Here is an 8,171-nt window from a genome sequence, read left to right on the forward strand (position 1 = left end):
TGCGGAAAGCAGGAGATAGACAGAGTGGGCACGAGGGGGCGGAGAGAGGGGGAGGGGAAGATGGACAGATATAGGGTGTGGGGTGGGGGGTGGAATGAGACAGGGGGACAAGGAGATTAGGAGCTGTATCGAGTTCCCACGCATATTATAAACGTGTGCTTTCGAATTTCTTTCTTTTCCATTTAACCGGACAGCCACAATAAAACGTTGCTGGAAACAATCAGCATTTATTTTAAAAAATCTGTATTTAATGAGAGAGCAACAGGATCTCTACCTATCATAAAACTTGTATTATTTCCGGTCGCAATCTGATAAGAACTGTTTCGTCCCTTTATCTGCTAGGAGAATTTTATTCTTGCAGTTTCGATGCATTATATACACTATGTGGCAACGGCCTTGCCGCAGTAGATACACCGGTTCCCGTCAGATCACCGAAGTTAACCGCTGTCGGGCGTGGCCGGCACTTGGATGGGTGACCATCCGGGCCGCCATGAGCTGTTGCCAATTTTCGGGGTGCAGTCAGCCTCGTGATGCCAATTGAGGAGCTACTCGACCGAATAGTAGCGGCTCTGGTCAAAGAAAACCATCATAAAGACCGGGAGAGCGGTGTGCTGACCACACGCCCCTCCTATCCACATCCTCATCAGAGGATGATACGGCGGTCGGATGGTCCCGATGGGCCACTTGTGGCCTGAAGACGGAGTGCTATATACACTATGTGATGAAAAGTATCCGTTCACCTGGCTGAAAATGAATTAAAAGTTCGTGTCGCCCTCCATCGGTAATGCTAGAATCTAGTACGGTATTGGCCCAGCCTTAGCCTTGATCACAGCTTCCACTCTCGCAGGCATACGTTCAATCAGGTGTTCGAAGGTGTCTTAGGGACTGGCAGCCCATTCTTCACGGAATGCTGCTCTGAGGGGAGGTATCGATGTCAGCCGGTGAGGCCTGGCACGAAGTCGGCGTTCCAAAACATCCCAAAGGTCAGGACTCTGTGCAGGCCAGTACATACCACTCCGCCACAGACCGTGCATTATGAACAGGTGCTAGATCGTGTTCAAAGATGCAATCGCCATCCCAAATTGCTCTTCAACGGTGGGAAGCAAGAAAGTGCCTCAAACATCAATATAGGCCTGTGCTGTGATAGTGCCACGCAAAACAAGCGGTGCAAGCCCCCTACATGAAAAACAGACCACACCATAACACCACCGCCTCCGAATTTTACTGTTGGCACTACACACGCTGGCAGATTACGTTAATCGGGCATTCGTCATACCCACACCCTGCCATCGGATCGCCACATTGTGTACCGTGATTCGTCACTCCACTGTTCAATCGTCCAATGTTTACGCTCCTTACACCAAGGCGTGATTTGACATTTACCAGAGTGATGTGTGGCTTATGAGCAGTCGCTGGACCATAGTACCTGCAGTGGAACCTGATGCAGTTTGGAATTCCTGTGTGATGGTCTGGATAGATGTCTGTCTATTACACATTACGACCCTCTTCAGCTGTCGGCGGTCTGTGTCAGTGCCGCGCGTATTGTTACAGTTTGCGTGGCTCTCCCCGTTGGGGATTCGAGTCCTGCCCCGTGTGTGTGTGTGTGTGTGTGTGTGTGTGTGTGTGTGTGTGTGTGTGTGGTCCTTAGCATAGTTTACTTTAAGTTAGATTAAGTAGTGCGTAAGCCTAGGGACCGATGACCTCAGCAGCTTGGTCTCATAGTCCTTACCACCAATTTCCAAATTTTTCTCTGTCAGTCAACAGACGAGGTCGGCCTGTACACTTTGTACTCTACGTGTCCCTTCACGTTTCCACTTCACTATCACATCGGAAACAGTGGGCATAGGGATGTTTAGGGGAGTGGAACTCTCGCGTACAGACGTATGGCACAAGTAACGCCCAATCACCTGACCACGTTCGAAGTCCGTGAGTTTCGCGGAGCGCCCGCTTGTGCTCTCCCACTTAGTCTAATGACTAATGAAGTCGCTGATTAGGAGTACCTGGCAGCACAATGCACCTAATATGAAAAACGTATGTTTTGGGGGTGTCCGGAAACTTTTGATCACATAGTGAGCTTAAAAAATACCGACTGATATGTCATATTATGTGCTTGGACATGTCAGTAAGCGAACTCTAAACGGCTTCTCACAGCATGTTCGCTGCAATTGTTCAATTCTTCACACTTGAAAGCGTTATCCTGGATATCTGTAGTTTCTGTGGCAACTTGTGTTTTAACAAATGGCGTTTACAATTCCTCCGACCTTGCTACAGGCTATGAATACGCAGAGTGCGGTTACACATAAAAAGAGCCGGCGCAGGAGATAACGCAGAAGGACACAATTAGCTGATAAGCTTAGGCAACACTCGAGATGTGAAACACAAAAGTGAGTCCGTGGGCGTAGCAGAAACCTGGAACTCAAGAACCGTTACAGGAAACGTTACCACGTACTGACCTGTTTATTCACTTTGAACTGAAACAAGTCTTTGTTGTTGTTATGAGGTATCCGACGCGGGAGGTGTTGCAATCCGTCTCGCCGCCCGCCCATGTCACTGGCGACACGACGAGGAACAGAACCGCAAGAGAACGAGCCTTACAATGCCACGGTCCGCTGAGATAAGCCGTCGGCACACGGACCGTGCTGTCGAACGTTGTGCGAACCGAGTTTCTGACGTCATAGCGAGGAATAGCACATTGGGAAGTCTTTCCGAACGTGCAGAGCAATATCTAGCATGTCAGATATTCTGAACGTGCGGTTGAATGTTGACTAATGAGATGGCAGAACGCCATCTACGTCACATGCACGACATCTCCCTTCGGCGCAGAATTGTGAGGCGCCATATTGGCTTCCAGTTGAAGCCTATATGTATATATGCCGTTTCTGAGCACTGGGGAGGTCTCGAAAAGCCTCCGTTAATTGCATATTTCTTTGTAATAAAATGACAAGAAACGTCATATTCGTTGCAAGGAATTATTGTAACTTGCGTATTATGATAGGCGGCCATTTGAATCAGCACCATGTTAAGGATCCAATAAAACTACATTGCTCTTAGTACAATTTGTTACAATTAAATTTCCATTAGTAATATAGCTACAATTAAAGATTTCAGAACATAGTAAGAAATTTGATATCACTTTACAATTCCCGTTGTCACAGCAGCGCAATGAGTAGCGTCACACTTTCATAGAGAAATACAGGAGCGTCCGCCTACAACTAAAAACTTTTTTTTCAAACCTTCGCTTTTTTGATGATTTCTGATCCTTTCTTATTAGTTTAATATAAATATATACTATAATATTCGATGTTATGTAAATATAAGGGGGCTATTGTTGAGGGGTGAGTTTGTTCGATTGGCTTAATCGACAGGACAACTTGCACTATTAGCAGTAAGCCTTGCCCTTTTATTAAATGGTTCAAATGGCTCTGGGCACTATGGGACTTAACTTCTGAGGTCATCAGTCCCCTCGAACTACGAACTACTTAAACCTAACTAACCTAAGGACATCACACACATCCACTCCCGAGGCAGGATTCGAACCTGCGACCGTAGCGGTCGTGCTGTTCCAGACTGTAGTGCCAAGAACCGCTCAGCCACTCCGGCCGGCTCTTTTATTAAGTTCTGTAATTCACATGTAGATATTCTGCTACTAAGTAGGAACAGTGATCAAGTAAGAATGACCTTACGGTTTTACTAAAAAGTGAGAATGATGAAGTAATGTTTATCTTACGTGGAGAACTATTGTAAACTGGTATCGCACGATTTATAACGGAACTTATATAAGCCTATGTCCTCATTGAGCTGACACGGTACTTTCCTTTTTGCCTATAACATTTTCACGGATGTTGAAGTTTTTATTTATGTATACTACAGACAAAGCAACCTGACTACCATATGAACAGCGGAGGAAAGTACGTTTTATCTTTCAGTACGCTATTGAATAAATAATATTCGACATCTACAGCGGAATTTGACAGTCGATTAAAAGAACGATGTGTACATGAAAGAATGCAAAAAGAGTAAAGTAAAAGCGAAAGAAAAACGGGCGACCATAGGACACACTGTCCCTACTCCGTTACAATAGTAATAGACAGTCTTGGAATTGCTTAGGAGTGCTCGCCATGCAACTCTCTATATCCAAACATAGCCTTAAATTAAACTGTTGTCTTCGTGGCTGGGCGCCATTCAAGCCCTCGCATTACGATGTCGGTTCCTGTGACTAATATTTAAACAACTGCGCACTCTAAACGAAGACATTACATATTTATTAGGGTACTCATCCGCATCCCATTCCGATCCATCATACTCTGCTTATGACGTTAAATCCTAGATTACTAAACCATCGTAAAATTTAAGATTGCAATGGGTATAAAACAGGATATTTTGTACTTAATTTGGTATGTAACATATGAATGGAGATCTAGTAACTGTGTTTAACTAAAGCATAACCTATAAATCATGACTTCCTTTGAATAATGTGTGGAGCTGAACGCTTTACGGTGGCTTAGTAGTGATGTAACATTCCTCTCCCCCCCCCCCCCTCCCCCTGAAGGTTAGAAGTCTCCGATGAGCTTTCGTTCTCACTGCTCTGCTCCATTGTCGAATTCTTCTCGAGGTTGTTCTGCTGCTGCTGCTGCTATTCCTGTGAGCATACGCTCCAAACTTCGACCCACTCTTCAGTACGAAAATAAGAAAAAAAAAAAAGAAAAACAGACTAGGTTGCAAAGACAGTAAAAGCTCTATTGGCGCGTTTCGCCTTTTTGAGGCATCTTCAGAATTTGTTCAGGAACTGCGGGTAAGGCATTGGTTATAAGCAGCCAGAATTATTCGTGATCATCTTCGGCGAAGTTGTACACCGAAACCTTTGGCTACTTATTGCTAATACGTTACCACAGTTCCGAAACAAATTCTGAAGATGCCTCAGAAAAGCGAAACGTGCCAATAAAGCTTCTGCTGTCTTTGCAACCTAGGATGTTTTCTGTACTGAAAATATACTACGTTTGTTGCGTCATGGCACTGGCTATCACGTATATTTGCCCTTAATTCATCATCAATATACCTGTGTTCCCTAATGTGTAACGCATACTGTAGTGATCCTAATGTCCTATTGGCAGCAGGATTGAATACCTTCCATCTTTCGCTATCTTGAGGTATTCCATCGAAGTTCAAATCATCCAGTGGGTTCCCTATTTATAGACGATGTAAAATATTTAAAAAATCACAACACGGTCACGACTTTTTCTTCTCTACAATAGCAGAGATCCGTTGTCTGACTCTCTGTTCTGTTTAAAAGGACGCTCTAAGGTCCATGTGCAGTAATAAAGAGCATCATTCCCTTAGTTGGTAATCTAAGTGCTCCACTCCTGTGTTTTAAGACATGGAAAAAGGTTATGCGCACCCCAAGCAATGGTTCTATCGTTCCAGTCACGCTAGCATTCGTCTGTTTTCCAGGCCCAGAGTTGAGTTCTGTTATTGCACTCAGTCGAATCTGCCACGACTTCAGCACGCTGCTTTGCGTCGTAGTGTCACGTCATTGGAGCAGATCCACAGTATTATCTGAACAGCATCGACGTGTGTGGTACCGAATGCTCCAAAAAGCCTCAGGAGTGCGTTCCTCAGCGCTCGCCTAAGGATGCATTTGTCGTTCTCGAATCGCAGCTAATACACCCACATACGGCTGTGAAGCCAACTATTGCACTGAAGATAGCGTTGTGATACGGCCTAACGGCATGCAGTCCCTGGAATTCGTGGTATCGGCTCACACAAAATTGTCCGTGATTTTCACTGCTTTTTCTGTGCACAGCGTAGTATGTGTCGTAAAATTCCTCCTTTCATGCAATCGGACTCCAAAATATCTACAGACTTTGCATGATATTGGAATGATAGTATTTCTGATCGTAGGATTCCTAGTCCGAGGTAGTTGGACGTGCTGCTATGGCTATTTGGCAATTTTTTTTATTTGATCATCATCGCCGAATCTGCAAAAGAACGCCATAAGCCGTTTCCTCCGGCTTCGCCCTCGAGTCTACAGGTACCCCTGCCAGGATATCGTCTGCGTGCAACACAATCCTATCTGCAGTGTTCTCCTCTCTGACGCGAAACAAGAGCGGTTCATTAGTAACGTGTCCGCCCCGATAGCTGAGTGGTCAGCGTGATGGATTGCCGTCCTAAGCGCCCGGGTTCGATTCCCGGCTAGGTCGGGGATTTTCTCCGCTCAGGGACTAGGTGTTGTGTTGTCTTCATCATCATTTCATCCTCATCCGGCGCGCAGGTCGCCCAATGTGGCGTCGAATGTAATAAGACCTGCACCATGGCGGCCGGATCTGTCTCGCAAGGGCCTCCCGGCCAATGACGCCAAACGCTTATTTCCAATAGTTACGTTCCAGAAGCAAGTACAGCTTATAGAGCCTTGCAGGCAGACTTTTGTTATTTTTTTAATCACTTTTTGTGTCCCCGCGCACCACTGAACGAGGAGCTTGCACCATTTTCAATTTTCTGCGTGCTCTTAGAATGCCTAAGTTGGTATAAAACCGTTCTGCTTGCGAGATTAGATCTGAAATGATTATCGGAATGCGAAGAGCGCTAAACCAAACGACATTCACGACTGGCGAGGTTCACGGAGAAAATGCGGCGAGTGATTCAGTGATATGGAGATGAGTCGCAAAGTTCAGTGACGGAATTGATGAAGTGCACGATGACGAACGAAGTGGGCGTCCAGTTAATGAAGAACTGGTTCGTACAGCTGAGTAATCCACGAAGGGAAAACGTAAGTTTTCGCAAATTTAAAGGTCACTTCTGCATGAAATGATTTTTGGAAACTGAATTTTCGAAAATATTATGCTCGATTGTGTCAGAAACTCTTATAGAGCAACGTAAATAACAGCGCCTGGGCAGCGCTCTTGACTTTGACACGTTACATCATCAAAGATGGTCGTGATTTTCTAAACAAGATAGCGACCAGGGATCAGACTTGGGTCGCTTATCTAACCTCTCAATACACCCAAATGACAATTAATGGAATGCATACGCACTGCGTCATTAATACACACTATAGCGAAGCAAATCTTAACACCAAGAAATTCACGCGCACCGTCTTTTGAGATGGACACGGCATTCTAGTGGTACATTTTTTACAGCGAAGTGAAACAGTCAGTGCAGGTGTTTACTGTGAGACGCTTATGTAACCGTGTCGCGCAATACAGAATAAGCGCCGCGGGAAGCTCAGAGACGGTATTGCTTTTATTCATGAAAAACACGATCTCACACTGCGAACAACGCTTAACAACTCTTGACCATCCTCTGTGCAGGAACTCTAGGCACATTCCTGAAATACCGTTGACACTGACAGGAAGAAAATGACGTCACATGCAGAAAATTTCTTTGTTGCCTACATACGATTTCAAAATGTTTTAACACATTTCTTCCTGAAGTAAAAAAGAGTCAAAATTTAGGTCATTAGTCCTGCGGAATCGCCATTAGTGATATACAGTTCAATATGCATAAGTAGTGGGAATTCCGGAAGACTCGACCTAGTTATCTATACTTACGTTAAAGAGAAAGTGTGTGTGTGTGTGTGTGTGTGTGTGTGTGTGTGTGTGTGTGCGTATTTAAACGAACGGAGTTTCAGTATCCCCACCATAATTCCATTACCTCGTGATAACGAATATCTCCGTGAAGCAGAAGTCGATCATTAACCACTTGCGACGATGTCCACTTCTCAATAACAAATACGTATGTTTTATCCTACTACGCTTTATACAGCCTTACATACACAATGATATCAGTGTGGTTAATTCAAGAATTTCCTGACCTTTCGCAGTTGTTGGAGCGTGCGACCAATTTGGCTGTCAGTAAACGTACAGGCAATCGTCGATAGCTCGAGAAAACTGCAGAAGAGCGGTCGAAACATCGTATAACGGAGAATAAGTTTGGATGGGAACATGATGACAACACAGCAGATGTTACCCTCAGTAACGTGCAATCTCCAAGAGAGAAGAGAGAGTGCTTCGTACAGGCGGTACCTGTCTCAAGTTTACAACCAACGCTATGGGCTACTTTATGCTGTGCGATAAACACAAAAGCTGACGTAACTCTCACACGCCACCCTCGAGTCATGCCTTCGCCAGGAAACAGTAATTGTTGTAAACGAAGAAACTGCGCGAATAATGACCACT

General features: G+C 44.9%; 1 pseudogene; it reads left to right on the top strand.

Annotated features, from left to right (window-relative positions):
* Positions 1–386: 386 nt before the first annotated feature.
* LOC126095408 (5S ribosomal RNA) lies at positions 387–504 on the top strand (annotated as a pseudogene).
* Positions 505–8,171: the final 7,667 nt, after the last annotated feature.

Source organism: Schistocerca cancellata, chromosome 1 (assembly GCF_023864275.1).
Source record: "Schistocerca cancellata isolate TAMUIC-IGC-003103 chromosome 1, iqSchCanc2.1, whole genome shotgun sequence".
NCBI lineage: Eukaryota > Metazoa > Arthropoda > Insecta > Orthoptera > Acrididae > Schistocerca > Schistocerca cancellata.